This window comes from Dermochelys coriacea, chromosome 3 (assembly GCF_009764565.3).
Source record: "Dermochelys coriacea isolate rDerCor1 chromosome 3, rDerCor1.pri.v4, whole genome shotgun sequence".
Taxonomy (NCBI): domain Eukaryota; kingdom Metazoa; phylum Chordata; order Testudines; family Dermochelyidae; genus Dermochelys; species Dermochelys coriacea.
The window spans coordinates 22,544,537-22,561,016 of NC_050070.1; the positions used below are offsets into that span (position 1 = coordinate 22,544,537).

The 16,480-nt window shown below is 40.8% G+C and overlaps 1 protein-coding gene across 1 annotated transcript in view; it reads left to right on the forward strand.

Annotated features, from left to right (window-relative positions):
• The first annotated feature begins 14,130 nt into the window (after window positions 1-14,130).
• OSR1 (odd-skipped related transcription factor 1) overlaps window positions 14,131-16,480 on the forward strand; it is a 157,015-nt gene continuing 154,665 nt past the window's right edge. Inside the window, exon 1 of the mRNA XM_043510213.1 lies at window positions 14,131-14,154. The gene's annotated coding sequence lies outside the window, so the exon portion shown is untranslated. The remainder of the gene's footprint in view (window positions 14,155-16,480) is intronic.

Consider the following 16,480-nt stretch of genomic DNA (forward strand, 5'->3'; position numbering starts at 1 on the left):
TGGAAAGGAATGCTTATATTTTCTTTACTACTTTTATATTTCATGCTTCCAGTATTATAATTTGTGTAAGCGAACATATTGTCCAGTGGAACAATTCTTTCTATTTGACTCCTACACCATGACATTTCCAAAGGCATCATTTACCCACTTGACAAAAGTAGCAACAGTCTCTGCTTTGTGCTCGCAGAGAGAGTTCATAAACACTTGCCCAACTGCTCTTCCTTGAGGGGTGTCATTTCAGTAATGATGGCATCAGTTCATGTGACATTAGGTTTCCCCTTGCTCCCTTATTCTGGATATCTAACCTTCATAGCTATGAACACTACTTTCAGGTAACATACTGTCTCTGTAGCATCGGTAAGCTGCATTATTTTGCCTTGGTCCTCTGAGAGGGATGTGTGTGCAATCCATAATGCCCATTTAATTTTGTGTGGATCTGCCTATCCCTAGGAAGCTAACATTTTTTGTGTCCTTGTGGGTCATATTTTATGAAGTCCCCGAGGCACTCAGAGGAAAAAGACTAGCTGGTGCAAGTTCTGTCCCTCATGTGCTTATGAAAGGACCCAGTGGCAAGGATGTTCAATGCAGTGGTACCCTGAATTGTATGGATATGGTTATTAACGCTTCCAGGTGAACTGGCACTTCTCTGTCCTGTGCCTCACAAGAAGTTCATCTGAAGCACACAGACCTTGTAAAGAAAGTAAAAAGCACCTTCTTTTATGAGCCTCAGCCTCCTTTTCTGTTGTTATCATTCCCTGAGTTGTTTCGTGATATACATTACAGATGCAACATAGTCAAGGGCAATAACTAAAATTCTCACTGTTACTGTGGCCTGTCCTAGAGACCCAGCCTCAACCTTTTCCACCTCCTCTCATTTGCTCTCCCAGTTCCTGTCCTGACTCTTCTCCTTCACTGTACTAACTCTATAAATCTGCCCCCTCCCAGAGACAAGTTTTTTTACCTAGTGTGCTGCCTGTTTTCAGGGTTCATTGACAGCAGAGCAACCAACAAGGGACTGATGCTTGAGTACTTTAAGTTATGACTAAGCCAGGAGGCACCCCTCTGATCTTTGTAATGTTCGAGCACCTTGAAGTCTCGACTTTTAAAAGTGCTTTTTAGGTGTTAATTTGCTGGGCCATGTTCCTGCCTCACTCTCTGGAAGTGCTCAAGCTACTGGGCTCTCAGAACATTTGGGAATGAATGACTGAACAGCAGCTATGAAAATCTCCTCGGGGCTTGACTTCCACTTGCTGCCCCAGGTGGGCATCCAAATGGCTATTTGCTGCTGCTGCTCCAAGCTTTTGAAAATTTGGGTCTAATGCAGTAAGAAATAGGAAGAATGAACAGAGGCTTCCCCAGGTTGGGTTCCCTGACTTCCATGAAAGGGATGAACACAGGAGAAATTGTTCTACATTTCTGGATTCTTGAAATATGAAACTAATTGAGGGCTGGAACAAATCCATTCAAATTATCTGTAAAAATAATTTCCCCTGAATAGTTATCCATCTAGTATCATTGCTTATACAGTTGTAAAAAACATTTAGCACTTTATAATCCAATCTTTGCTCCTATGAGGGCCTGGGAACATATTCTACTTACAAAATTTTGAAATGCCTAGAAAAGTAACAACTTTTACAAAGTGTTCCTCGTGGAAATCACTTGGAGCCTCTCCAAGATGGCATTCCAGATGTTATGGCTTTAGCAGTTATAGAAATGCACTATATTTCCAGATCCTACACATAGTATATTACTTCTATGTGATAGCACCATCATTTTGACCCAGGGATGAAGTTCTTGAATTATTGTTCATCTCTGGATATGGAAGATGGGATTTTTGGAAGCACTCAGTAGTGATCTAACTCTGCTTCGACTAAAGTCAATGAAAGACTTATGCTGACATTAGTGGGACAGTTAGGCAAATTCAGTGTGCTTTTGAAAATCCCACCCATAGTCTCGGTTCAGTTATGTATAGCACACGATTCCCTGTAATAGGCTGATCATGACCTCTCTTTGCACTCTAATTATTTGTTAAGGTATTAACTTATCTGTTAGCTGTTTAAGGCATGACCATTGTCTTTTGTATGTCTATAGTGCCAAGACTGTTTGTGGTGCTGCATTCACAATATATTAATTGTAAATAATACAAAAACACCTCATCAGAACTATAGTACTGGCACTAAAGAAAACATACATCAGAATGGGCCAAACTCTGCTGTCCTTTCTCTCCTTGCAAGTTAAGCAAGTTAAGGAAGTATGGGCTGGATGAATGCACTATAAGGTGGGTAGAAAGCTGGCTAGATTGTCGGGCTCAACGGGTAGTGATCAATGGCTCCATGTCTAGTTGGCAGCCGGTGTCAAGTGGAGTGCCCCAGGGGTCGGTCCTGGGGCCCGTTTTGTTCAATATCTTCATAAATGATCTGGAGGATGGTGTGGATTGCACTCTCAGCAAATTTGCGGATGATACTAAACTGGGAGGAGTGGTAGATACGCTGGAGGGGAGGGATAGGATACAGAAGGACCTAGACAAATTGGAGGATTGGGCCAAAAGAAATCTAATGAGGTTCAATAAGGATAAATGCAGGGTCCTGCACTTAGGATGGAAGAATCCAATGCACCGCTACAGACTAGGGACCGAATGGCTCGGCAGCAGTTCTGCGGAAAAGGACCTAGGGGTGACAGTGGACGAGAAGCTGGATATGAGTCAGCAGTGTGCCCTTGTTGCCAAGAAGGCCAATGGCATTTTGGGTTGTATAAGTAGGGGCATAGCGAGCAGATCGAGGGACGTGATCGTTCCCCTCTATTCGACACTGGTGAGGCCTCATCTGGAGTACTGTGTCCAGTTTTGGGCCCCACACTACAGGAAGGATGTGGATAAATTGGAAAGAGTACAACGAAGGGCAACGAAAATGATTAGGGGTCTAGAGCACATGACTTATGAGGAGAGGCTGAGGGAGCTGGGATTGTTTAGTCTGCAGAAGAGAAGAATGAGGGGGGATTTGATAGCTGCTTTCAACTACCTGAAAGGGGGTTTCAAAGAGGATGGCTCTAGACTGTTCTCAATGGTAGCAGATGACAGAACGAGGAGTAATGGTCTCAAGTTGCAATGGGGGAGGTTTAGATTGGATATTAGGAAAAACTTTTTCACTAAGAGGGTGGTGAAACACTGGAATGCGTTACCTAGGGAGGTGGTAGAATCTCCTTCCTTAGAGGTTTTTAAGGTCAGGCTTGACAAAGCCCTAGCTGGGATGATTTAACTGGGACTTGGTCCTGCTTTGAGCAGGGGGTTGGACTAGATGACCTTCTGGGGTCCCTTCCAACCCTGATATTCTATGATTCTATGATTCTATGATTCCTCAGTAAATTAGTAATTATTGGAATTACTGCCATGAGTTAAAGTAATCAATGTTTGACCTATTATATCAAAACACAGTGGGGTCCTGGTCAACAACTGAGTGCTATCGCAATACAAGTAATAAATAAGTGACACCTAAAACCTGGATTCAGGGTGATATTCACCTCTGTGAAGTAGACCAGGACAAGACCAATGCATCACTTATTTATTATTTGTATTATCATAGTGCCTAGGAGCCCTGATCATACACCAGGACCCCATTGTGCTAGTTGTTGTACAAACAGAGAACAAAAAGATGATCTGTGGCCCAAAGAGTTTGCAATCTAAATATCAGACAAGAGACAACAGATAGGTGGATACAGACAGCTGGGGAAGCACAAATAATGCTGCTGATATGCTGAGGCTTTAAGTGGGAAATTACTGGTGCATGAGTCTTGTATTGGTTATCTGCAAGAAGGTGAATTTCACTCTAAGAGCTTATATACGATTTAAATTGTGCCTAGGGTCTCTTTGGGCCCTCTGAACTTGGGTCTTTTCTTACAAGCTGTACATTTTAAAATAAGACCAAGCGCACACAACAGCAAATATCTCCCTAATAATTCTATCAAGAGTAATTCTTTCTTTAAAGAGTCTGCATGTTGATTAGCTGGACAGCGAAGGAGGAGAACAGCAAAAGATTTTTTGGCGCTATGTTACTGTTTTTTTTCTACTTAGGGTAAAATTCACAAAGAAGCCAACACAAGGCCTCATGCAAAGCTTAGACTGCATTTTCCCTCTCTTTTTATTTCTATAATTTTCCATCAGGTTTCCAAAAAACTGAGAATTCTATTTTCAATCAGCTATCTGCTGCAGAATGTCTCATCTTTCAGTGCTGCGTTTTGAAAAAAGAGAGAGAGAAAGAGAGAGAATGAAAAAAAAATCTAAAGAGGAAATTGTTGCTTTTCAAACACTCTTTTATGGAAGGTAATGCCTCCTCTAATGGGAGTGCTGGATTGAATTATTCAGAATTTGCTGATGCTCTATCATTTGTTTTTTCTAGGAAGAGGGAGCCATTGAGAAATACTACAGGGAGTGTCCTGTAGAAAATGTCCATGGGATTGTTGATGGTAAAATACCATCATCTGAAGATCTTTCATCTCAAGTCGGGTAATTCTTGAGTGAGAACTTGTCACTAGGGAAGGATTTTCCTCAGGTACCCTTTTTTCTCTATAGTACTTCTGTTCATTTCTCCAGAATGTCCTCTTGCCTCCTTTCCTTTCAATTCACAAATCATTATTTTTCCAGCCAAAAGTTCATCTACTTGGTAAAAAACAGTGCAGAACTTTATACATGCATTGTCACCACAGGCTTCCGCAATAGCCGATTCAAGAGAGTTGGCAAATTTTCACTAAAATGTGTAAAAAGAAAAGGAGTACTTGTGGCACCTTAGAGACTAACACATTTAGTCTAAGGTGCCACAAGTCCTCCTTTTCTTTTTGCGAATACAGACTAACACGGCTGCTACTCTGAAACTAAAATTTGAAAACTGTTTACTGAATAGCTCTGAAAGCAATATCTGGCTTCTTGAGTTACCAGTCCTGATTGGGCCAATGTTTGTTTTCATAGCATGGTGCTGTTCCACCACCGTCCCAAGCATAAGCATCACAGTATTCCAAAGTATTGAAACTTGAAAGTTTTGAGCATGTTTCCCCCTCTTCCTACCCATCAAATTGGGCGAGGGACTTTCTAGTTGTCAAAGAATGGAAAAATTGTTTGAAGATGATATTTTTCTCCTTAGCCACCTTTAATGCTTTCCTTTATTGTATTTATCATCAAAGAAGTTACTGATTACTTAAGCAAGTTTAAACAAAACACACAGCAGGTAGTCTGCAGTGAACAGTTTTCATATTGGCATAATTGTCAGATACAGTGAATTCAAGGCTTAGATTTGAGAACTCACAAGGCAACTGGTGGTGTAATTTCTACACCTGCTTGGCCACAGAGTTTCTTTGAACAACCTTTTATAGTGGATAAAGTTGCATAATGGAACTTAACTAGCACACTTTGGAGAGGGATATTGGATTTCAACCCTACCTGATGTGCCTGAGATTCATTACTGTGACTCACTGCAGTTCACTCCCACATATCATTGGGGATGTGTACATGGTTATAAACACAAACACACACACACACACACACACCACATTTTGATCATGCACATCATTATGTGTTAAGCTTCATAAAACTAAGTAGGAGTTTTTCTTTCTTTCTTTCTTTCTTTCTTTCTTTCTTTCTTTCTTTCTTTCTTTCTTTCTTTCTTTCTTTCTTTCTTTCTTTCTTTCACACCCTCCAAAAAGTAACATAGCAGTAGAGCTAAATATGGTTGTTCTCCAGGAAAAAAAAGTGGATGAGATCCAATCTGAAGATGAGCCTTGGAGTTCCCTTATTCTAATGCTATTTGGAGTCTACTTGATTTTTAGGGCCAAGACTTTGTTCAGTTTTGCTAGTCTTTGACTATCAATGCTATCCTGTGCAGTGATGCTACAGAAGATTAAAGATGTTGACTTTTTCTCTGCAATACTTTATTCAGTTTTAGTATTGCTGTTGAGCAGAAATAAAATCTCAGTTTAAGCAGGGCACAGGTTAAACCAGCTGCTTTATAGTACTAACTTCAGCTTCCTAAATACTCAGGTTCTTTTTTTTTATGGTTATTTAGAGAATTTTTGTGGCTTGAATTTATGAGGGCGTGGACTAGAACATAGCTGCTCTACATGTAAACATCTGCAAACTCTTAATTTTGTCTGGTACGCAGAGCAAGTGTCAACCTTTTCCTAGATGGCTGCCCCTGCTGTTGCTCTGGTTACATCTAGGCTTGTCACCAAGCTCTTTATCAGTAAGTTCTCTTGTGTTTCTTTTCCAAAAGACTTTCCTTTCATAAGATCATGGATCAAACCAGCTGGAGGGAAGAAGGTAAGGGTAGCATTCCCCTTTAATTCTGGTTTGGCTGATAAGTATATGAGTCTGAGACAGGAAGTTTTGGAAAATTCTTGGGTGAGCAAAGTGATGTCATCATCCCTGCTTCTGCCTCCCCGCTGAGGCCGCAGGTGCTTGTGAGGGGTTAGCAGGCTAGTCCAATCCTGGAGCAGGGCGGGGAGGTGATGTGCTGGTCCTATACCGGAGAATGAAAAGGGCCAGCAGGCTGAAGGGTATATGTCTCACCAATGACCTGGCTTGGGGCAGGGATCGGGGCCTATCTTGCTCAATGCTCAGCTCAGGCCCAGGGCTCAACTGCTGCTTCTGGTCTGGCCAGTAGAGAGAAGGGTCAGTGCTGACAACGTGGGAATTAGGAATCCCAGCGTAGCCTGACCCCAAGCTGCTCCCACAGTCCCAAGGCAGACACTGCAGTTCTAGCTGGTGAGGAGCTATGAAAAGTTGGAGTGGGGGCAAATCAAGGTCTGGAGGAGAGGGGTCAACTGACCACCCTGCACCATAGCATATGACACCCCTGGCCTTCGAATGAGTAATGTCATATGAGTGAGATCAATATTGTCTTTTGTGAAGTGTTCTCTGACTGGTTTTTGAATGTTATAATTCTTGACATCTGATTTGTGTCCATTTATTCTTTTACATAGAGACTGTCCAGTTTGGCCAATGTACATGGCAGAGGGGCATTGCTGGCACATGATGGCATATATCACATTGGTAGATGTGCAGTGAACGAGCCTCTGATAGTGTGACTGATGTGATTAGGCCCTGTGATGGTGTCCCCTGAATAGACATGTGGACACAGTTGGCAACGGGCTTTGTTGCAAGGATAGGTTCCTGGGTTAGTGGTTCTATTGTGTGGTGTGTGGTTGCTGGTGAGTATTTGCTTCAGTTTGGGGGGCTGTCTGTAAGCAAGGACTGGCCTGTCTCTCAAGATCTGTGAGAGTGATGGGCCGTCCTTCAGGATAGGTTGTAGATCCTTGATGATACGTTGGAGAGGTTTTATTTGGGGGCTGAAGGTGATGGCTAGTGGCGTTCTGTTATTTTCTTTGTTGGGCCTGTCCTGTAGTAGGTGACTTCTGGGTACTCTTCTGGCTCTGTCAGTCTGTTTCTTCATTTCAGCAGGTGGGTATTGTAGTTGTAAGAACGCTTGATAGAGATCTTGTAGGTGTTTGTCTCTGTCTGAGGGGTTGGAGCAAATGCGGTTGTATCGTAGAGCTTGGCTGTAGACAATGGATCGTGTGGTGTGGTCTGGATGAAAGCTGGAGGCATGTAGGTAGGCATAGTGGTCAGTAGGTTTCTAGTATAAGGTGGTGTTTATGTGACCATCGCTTATTAGCACCGTAGTGTCCAGGAAGTGGATCTCTTGTGTGGACTGGTCCAGGCTGAGGTTGATGGTGGGATGGAAATTGTTGAAATCATGGTGGAATTCCTCAAGGGCTTCTTTTCCATGGGTCCAGATGATGAAGATGTCATCACTGTAGTGAAAGTAGAGTAGGGGCATTAGGGGACGAAAGCTGAGGAAGCATTGTTCTAAGTCAGCCATAAAAATGTTGGCATACTGTGGGGCCATGTGGGTATCCATAGCAGTGCCACTGATTTGAAGGTATACATTGTCCCCAAATGTGAAAACTTGGATGAAAACAATTTTTGTGGTCAACATTTTCTGGACTGTAGACTCCTAAGTCATTTAGATAATTTTGAATATTTCATTTCACAAAGGTTCATATGAATCTTTCTTTTGGTGTCAGGTAACATCCTTAGAGTTTCAATTGCATTTCAATTCCAAATGAATAAAAAAAACCTAGTAGTTGAAACAACCAACTTCTGCCTTAGTTTAGTGCCAAATAAGTGAGGTTTCACAAATTTTCCACCCAAAACCATCATTCTGCCCAGCTTCCCTCAAATCATGGCCCAGTTTGCCAAATTTTGACTGACTAGAGCTGGTGTTCTGGCAAGCCTGGCCAAAGTTTCAGGTTTTTCCTGAAATCTGATGAGGTTCTGCTTGGTTTCGTGTTTTGTTATTAAGTTTCACATAGATCTAATTCTCAGTCAGCTGTACTCCTTTAGTTCTTATCTACACTAGATGTTAGAAATCAGATGCAGCTCCACCAGTGGTAGCAATGATGGAAGTGTATTGTAGAAAGGGGTGTAAGGTTAGATAAGATTTTTTTGTTCCCTGCTGCTATTGTAGAATTCTAGGTCCAATCTTTTACAGCAGAGCTATAACTGTAGTCTCCCTAAGTGTTAGGTTTTGCCCTTCCGTTTTGGTAGGGGTACTCCAAAGTTGCTTAGTGTACTGCTAGAGAACCACACCTCTAACTTTGGGCCTGAACCAAATCCCATTGAAATCAGTGTAGAGATTTCTATTTACTCCACTGGGCTTTGGAATAAGCTTTTAGTTTCCTACATATATAACCCTGTGTCTTTAGTACTCAAAAATTTCTGAACCAGTGTGTGTGGTGCATCTTTATTTCTGTATGTTTCCCCTATTTTGCAGGGAAGAGGAGGATGTAATGCTAGCTGGATTGAACGCATATTATGTGGCAGTTGTCATCTGTGCCATCAGCTGGATGCTGCTGCTGGAGGGGGGGAAGTTTATAGGGAGCTTTATAGCCGTAAAAATAATTTAAGTCCAAAAAGTGCCAATAAATGCAAGAATCTAACCACAGGGGCCTATTTTAAGTGACTATGAAATCCCACTTTTAAACCATTTTGATACTCGAAACAAAGAGTTGTCAGGCATTTCTTGTAATTTCCCTGTAACAAATACCTGATCTGAAGAACCCCTTCATAGCTTCAAATAAAGAAAATCTAATGATAACATAACTGCTGGTAGGTTTCAGAGTAGCAGGCGTGTTAGTCTGTATTCGCAAAAAGAAAAGGAGTACTTGTGGCACCTCAGAGACCAACAAATTTATTTGAGATGAAGTGAGCTGTAGCTCACGAAAGCTTATGCTTAAATAAATTTGTTAGTCTCTAAGATGCTACAAGTACTCCTTTTCTTTTTGCGATAACTGCTGGTAGAAACCGAGACATCAAAATGCCACATAGTTACATTGAATACATGGCATACAAAATCTTATACAAAAAGTCTGTAATCCACTTCACTATTCAAAAATAATAGAACAAAATCAAGCCTGTTTTGGAGGGAGAATGCATGTGTGTGCTGGCTAGTGGTGTTTCAATGAGACAGTACATTTTCTGGAAGCTGCCATCTTATTCTTTATTTTTAAAAAAAGTCTCCTGGTTTACTGACAATGTCACGGTGTATTATTCTGTGACCACACTTACAGCAAGACTAGATACCTTTGCATCACAGAATCCTGCTTTCTTTGATATCTTCACTGAAATAGGAAATCTGAGGAAGATTTCACAGAAGGAAAACGAAGTCATGATAAATATTAGCTACAACTTATTTCTGTGATGAATTCCCTCTAACAACCTGGTTAGTGGGGCCATTCAGTGCATATTTCTGGGATTAACTCTATTTTCATTTTAGCTGTGCAGTTCACCTTTAAATATTTAGGTTGGTTCCTGTGGACAAATGTTGATATTGGCTCTGTTGTCAGGCTGATGAAAATGTTACACAGATGTCCTTTGGTGATCCAGCACTACCAGAAGGCTTGTAAATTACTATATTATAAACTCTTTTCCATAGTTTTTCTGGTTGGTAGATTTCACTTAAGATCTTTTACTCCTCATTCTGTTTTCTTTTCTAATTTCCCTAATCTTCCTAGCTAACTTTGTAATTTTTGCCTTAAAATGTTGGTTACTGGCCAGTGCTGACTGAATTACATTGCTTCTAGAGAGTTACATTTTACAAGCTTTTAATCAGGACACTTCATATGCAAATTTAGTTCAAACATATATTGTTTCAAATGTTAAAGCAAAAACTTTTGCAATTTTCCAGGAGTTGATAAAAAGCCTGTCTCTTAACAGGGAAGGAAACCCAACCTGTTTCCTCCTGCCCCCCGGAAAAATCCCCCACACCAAACCTGTGGCTTACCCTCATATGCCATTACAGGAAACATAATTTAGGTCTCACTGAAAAACACCATTTCACTATGATCTCCCAATAAAGGGACTCCTTTAAAAATGTATGGAACCATCTCTACCTTTCCCCCTAATCGTTTCCAGGTGCCACTGCTGCTTTTTTAATGGGGAGCGGTGTCCCATTGCCCATTTTTAAAAACTGGTGACACAGTTGATACTTCTATCAGTCTCACTTTTATTAGCAGTTCTATCACCTGTGAAGATTCATGAATCCTGAACTAAGAATCCATAACTTTAACTACAGGGCATGAAGAGAGCTGACCCACTTGCAAAGCAGATTGCTCTCCATTGAAGGGAGGTTGGCATTCGTACTGTAACTGCATCTATGTATCACCTAATTCGTGTCCTTCTCCCCATATCCTGCTGCAAAATACGTGAAAGGGCAGCCGGAACCTCCTCTCTAGTTTCTACTATACAACTGCCAAACCTGCTTCCTCAGAATGGTCAAAATCGAAGTGCTAGCTTGGTGAATGTTTCCAGCTTACACTCTCTTAAAAACTACTTGCCATTCTTCTCTTTCTTGGGAGCAGTTAAGACATAGTTGGGGGGAGAATGAAGGGACCCACCTGCCCAACTTCTCCCTACAATCTAAAGGCCAGATGTTCTTTTGACCACTCCTTCAAAACCAGAACTCGTATTGGCAGTTTGCCCCTTTGTTTTCCCTGAAACTAAATTCACTTTATCCTCTAAATTCCCTTTAGGTTCTGATCATTCTTTGTGCACACTTGATGGATTGAACTGGCCCTCCCTGGATTTGATGTACTTGAGCTGAACTCCTAGGAGCTCCTGACTGACTGAAATATAAAACCAAGAGCCTGACCACTCTGTGGTCATTAAAGATCTCAAGACACTTTTCAGAGCATTGGGGTATTAACTACAGCTTTTGATTTCTCTAATCAGTTTGTTTGAGTTAAAGCTCAATTCTCATCTATAGGGAGCAGAAACAACTTTCTTAACTTGATGGCTTCTTTACACCACAACCATGCAATGCATGTGTGAGAGTCCTTGACTGGGATCATATTTGTGCCTTTTATCAGGAACTACCCATTTATTAAACTATTTTAAAGTACCTTTAGGTACGTGAATGTTATTCAGAGCGAAATCTCCTTTATCTTGAACATTGGCATTTGGTCATAGAAGTAAGGAAACCACAGCTCTTAGCAGAGTCTTCTACTAATGGAGATAATGGGCAGACAACAAATGTCTGGTAAACTAATGGTAATTTCTTTTCAGTATCTACTGGTATCTTCAGAGGCCAGTTTTGTGTTGTTGCTGTTAAAATCTCCTCTGTGCAACCTCTGGGTCCTAGGTTATCATTTGCACCCTTGTGGAAACTGGCTCTTAATATTTGTGAGCAAAAGTTCCAGTCATACATTACCTCTGACAAGTCATCTGGCCCTCTCATGGTGATGTAAGGGAACTTACCCATGTTTTCCATTTTACTCTGTGTTGATTTTTTACATGCCTACAGAAAGTTAAACTTAGGTTGAATAATTGACAAAAAACAAACTGTAATTAGCATGGCTGCGTAGGCCAAATTTCACTGCTGGCATAAAGGTGTGTTACTTCATCCAGTTCAACTGAGATGTGCCTGCTTATGTCAGCCCTGAATTTGGCCTCAGCAAATGAAAACAATACAGTCATACAGAGGAGAGTACATTTTTTTCGATCGGTGTATTAAACAAAGGATAATATTAAGTTTGGATAATGGATAAAGTTAAGTTATGCTAATACATATAATCAACTACCACTCTGTTGAAATTAGAAATCACACATTCCTGAGGTTTCTAGCTATTTTTCCTGCCAAGAACATGTAGTGCTTCTACCAACTGCATAGTACAAATGAAAGACAGGCAGTGTTGCACTACTACAGTGAGCAGTAACTGTACATTTACCTTTAAATTATGGACAACTGGGTAACTGATCATAAAAAAACAGAGAAGATGGCTGAAATATTGCTTGATAAGAGAAGATGAATGCAGTACTGTTTAGGGGTGTGAAGAATCTGTCAACATAGAATGGCAGGGAAGGGGTTAAATCTCTTTCTCTCTCTCTCTCTCTCTCTCTCTCTCTCTCTCTCTCTCTCTCTGTGGCTAGATGGGAAAGCTGTGGGGAATGAATGAATTTTCCCCAGAACACTATGAAGTGTTCTGAGATCAGAAATGATCATTGGGATAGGAAAATTCTCTAAGGGCTTGTTTAACTTGTAGAATTTGCACAGTCAAATCCTTAGTGTAGACACTCTATACTAGTGGAGCTTACCATCGTATCTTACCAGGGTAAGGTACATCAGTGCAAATACCATCTTACTATAAGCCCCATAGCATAGGGAGCTCACTGTTGACACCTGTTGGTGAACACAAAGAAGAGCAGGCCAGAGCTGCTTGAGAATGCCAGTTTGACACAGCTCTCTAGGGTTTCAGAGTAGCAGTCGTGTTAGTCTGTATTCACAAAAAAGAAAAGGAGTACTTGTGGCACCTTAGAGACTAACAAATTTATTTGAGCATAAGCTTTCGTGAGCTACAGCTCACTTCATCGGATGCATTCAGTGGAAAATACAGTGGGGAGATGATTTATATACATAGAGAACATGAAACAATGGGTGTTATCATACACACTGTAAGGAGAGTGATCACTTAAGATGAGCTATTACCGGTGGGGGCGGTGGGGGGGGGAAAGAAAATGTAGTGATAATCTTTTTATCTTTTTAGTGATAAACTTTTGTAGTGATAATCAAGGTGGGCCATTTCCAGCAGTTGACAAGAACGTCTGAGGAACTAGTGGGGGGGGGGGAGGAATTAACATGGGGAAATAGTTTTACTTTGTATAATGACCCATCCACTCCCAGTCTCTATTCAAGCCTAAGTTAATTGTATCCAGTTTGCAAATTAATTCCAATTCAGCAGTGTCTCGCTGGAGTCTGGTTTTGAAGTTTTTTTGTTGAAGAATAGCCACTCTTAGGTCTGTAATCAAGTGACTGGAGAGATTGAAGTGTTCTCTGACTGGTTTTTGAATTTTATAATTCTTGACATCTGATTTGTGTCCATTTATTCTTTTATGTAGAGACTGTCCAGTTTGACCAATGTACATGGCAGAGGGGCATTGCTGGCACATGATGGCATATATCACATTGGTAGATGCGCAGGTGAACGAGCCTCTGATAGTGTGGCTGATGTGATTAGGTCCTATGATGGTGTCCCCTGAATAGATATGTGGACAGTGTTGGCAACAGGGAGAGAGTTCTCTGCTGGCATCTGTTGGTGAGCAAGGGGAAATGACTGAATGAGCCAGGCCACATTTGCATTTCAATTTAATGACAGTTTGGGTCATTGTGGTTAAAATACAGTTACATTTTGAGTCTGGGGGTAATAAAGTGCTATTGAACCTGCTGAGAAATGAAGGGACAAGAGATCTACACTGTATGTGCCAGCGGTCACCCTGACTGAGACTACAGTGCGATATGGGGGTCTGGAGTGCCATGTATTCATAGTAAGGACTTTATTAAGAGATCTAGATATGAGTAATTTCTTTTTAAAGATTTATCTTGCTGTGGCCGTACAGCTGAGGTGGCTCTGTGGCAATGAAGGGCTCTAAATGAGGTAACTTGGGCTGAAGTCATAAAGAGAGGAGTAGCCTACTTAAAGGACTCAGTGTAGGGCTTCCTTCTTAACAATTAAATCTGAAATCACTTCAGCTGTGTCAGGTGGTAGAGCGCCCAGTACAGTCTAGCCAGCAGGGAGCTGTGGGAAGCCTTGGACTTAAGCAGCCTAGGACAGCAAACTGTGAGTGGGGATCTGGGGAGGAGGGAAGTGGCTAGAATGCATTAGCCACTCACAACTGCAAGAGGAGGACTGAGGTTGGGACGGCTATTAAGATACCTGGGGTAGGGGAGTCTTATCTCTTAGAATTTAATTGCTGCCTTTCCCAAATTCATTCTGCTGTCCCCTTTACCCCTTAATACAGTTATTTTTGTTTTAAAACTCCTGGACTCCGTGCTTACAAGTGGGGAGGTATTGCCCATCAAGGGTACCTAGGTAGGTATAGTGTCACAGGTTTCTGGTGGGAGATGAAACTTATTTAACTCTTTAGAAGAAACCTTAGAAATTGAATCCAGCCCTTTTTGCTAGCAGAAGGATTCTCTTACATCAGGGCAGCATATCTACAGTGTGTGTGTTTGGGGGGCGGGGGGTTGGACCGGTGGACCTACTTTGCTTTAGCTATACAGCTGCAAGCTCTCAGAGTTTAGATGGAGCCTAGGAATAAGGTTGGTGCTGAGAAGAACTTGGGGGAGGGAAGGAATGGGGAAAGGTTCCTGTTTCTACTTTTCCCTCTGTATCTTCTTCTCTTCGGAGTGCCCCATACATTATATTTGGCTGTATATTTGTTTAATCCTTAAATGGCCAGATATTCTTTACATTTATAGATTCATTTTCACAATAAAATTATGCCATGGTGATGTTTTAAACTCCTTTGGGACGAACAGAATTTTTTCCTGCTTCAACTGGCCTGTTGAACAAACCACTGGCCACAATGTACTTCTCTGTTTATCTGTCTTCTCTAGGCAATGTGGAGAAAAGCTTTTGCTTGGCCAACACTCAGGACTGACTTCAATCCCAGCATTGGTGTTAGGTAATAATTTACTTCTAAGAAGCAGATTATTTCCCCCTCCCATTATAGAAATAATAGAAAGTGAAAACATTTACGATAGTTTAATTTTAAAAATTATCTAGTTTCAAAATTAAAGCATAGGTCTGACCTTCTTAATAGGAAGCATGAGCTTATTTGTTAGGCCAAATAATGTTTCTGCACTCAACTAGTATTATAATACCTGTATATGTGTGTGTGTGTGTGTGTGTGTGTGTGTGTTTCTGCCTAGCATAATTAGTAACAAAAACTTATATTTTATTCTGAAAGATGCTGATTTTTTTAAAAACTGATTATTAAGATGCAATAATCTCTACACAATTATGGTTGCCACTAGCTTCCATTATAAGGCTTTATTTTTGCCACTTTATAACTTTGGCTTGAAAAAGTAGTTTGGCCTGAAAATTTTCAAATTTCCTCTGAGCACAAAGAAGAACATTTCTGTAAATTCTGAAATATCTGCTAAGGCTGCCGCTCTACAGGAATGGTTAAAAACTAGGGTGACCAGATGTCCTGATTTTATAGGGACAGTCCTGATATTTGGGGCTTTTTCTTATATAGGCTTCTATTACCCCCCACCCCGTCCCGATTTTTCATATTTGCTGTCTGATCACCCTATTAAAAACAAAAACAAAAACAAACAAACAAAGGCAGGGAGAGAGTTCTATATCTTAAATTTCCATGTTGGATAATTTTTTCAAATTTGGCTATGATTCTGAGTTTGACACCTTTACGGTTATGAAAAATGCCATGTGATCTTTAATGATTGAGAGGTCAAACTACATACTTGTGGTTTATATCTTCTTTGAATAGAGACACTTATTTTTTGTAGTGTACCATGATTTAGAGATATCACAGTGCCCTTGATCTGTGCCTGCATCTCCATCCACATCAATGTGAGTAGTTTGTGTGCAAACTGAAGCTAAACTGTGGTAGTGCTGTAATGTATTGCAAAGGAAAATTGCTACAGTAGATATATTCCTCCCATCACAAGATGAAGAGTTTATTTATCATCTACTAACCATGATCACTAGTATCATCTCACTGTTTCTTTGTGCTTCCCCTGTCTGCCGAACTTACTACGTGCTGTCTTATATTAGCACTTAGTAAGTGATTCAGAGAAAGAAGAGGCCCTTTGGTTTGTGTAGGGCCTATCACAATTAGACCCTGGCCTCTAGGTGCTATTGCAATGCTAAATAATAATAACAATGAATAATAAATAATAAGTTAATGTATGAATTAGTCTGAACCTTTGGGGGAGGGAGGTTCCTTAGAATTTTAAATTGTATATGCCTAATTAGCTGAATAACTAGAACTATTTAATAAGACATTAAACTAAATGGTTAAAATGAATAAACCTAATATACAGAAGAGAATGAATAGACGTTTCTAGAGCTGAATAGACATCTTAGGCTTCTTCTAAAGCAGTTTTAAGAGAGCAAGGGGGCTCATTCTAGTAGCCAC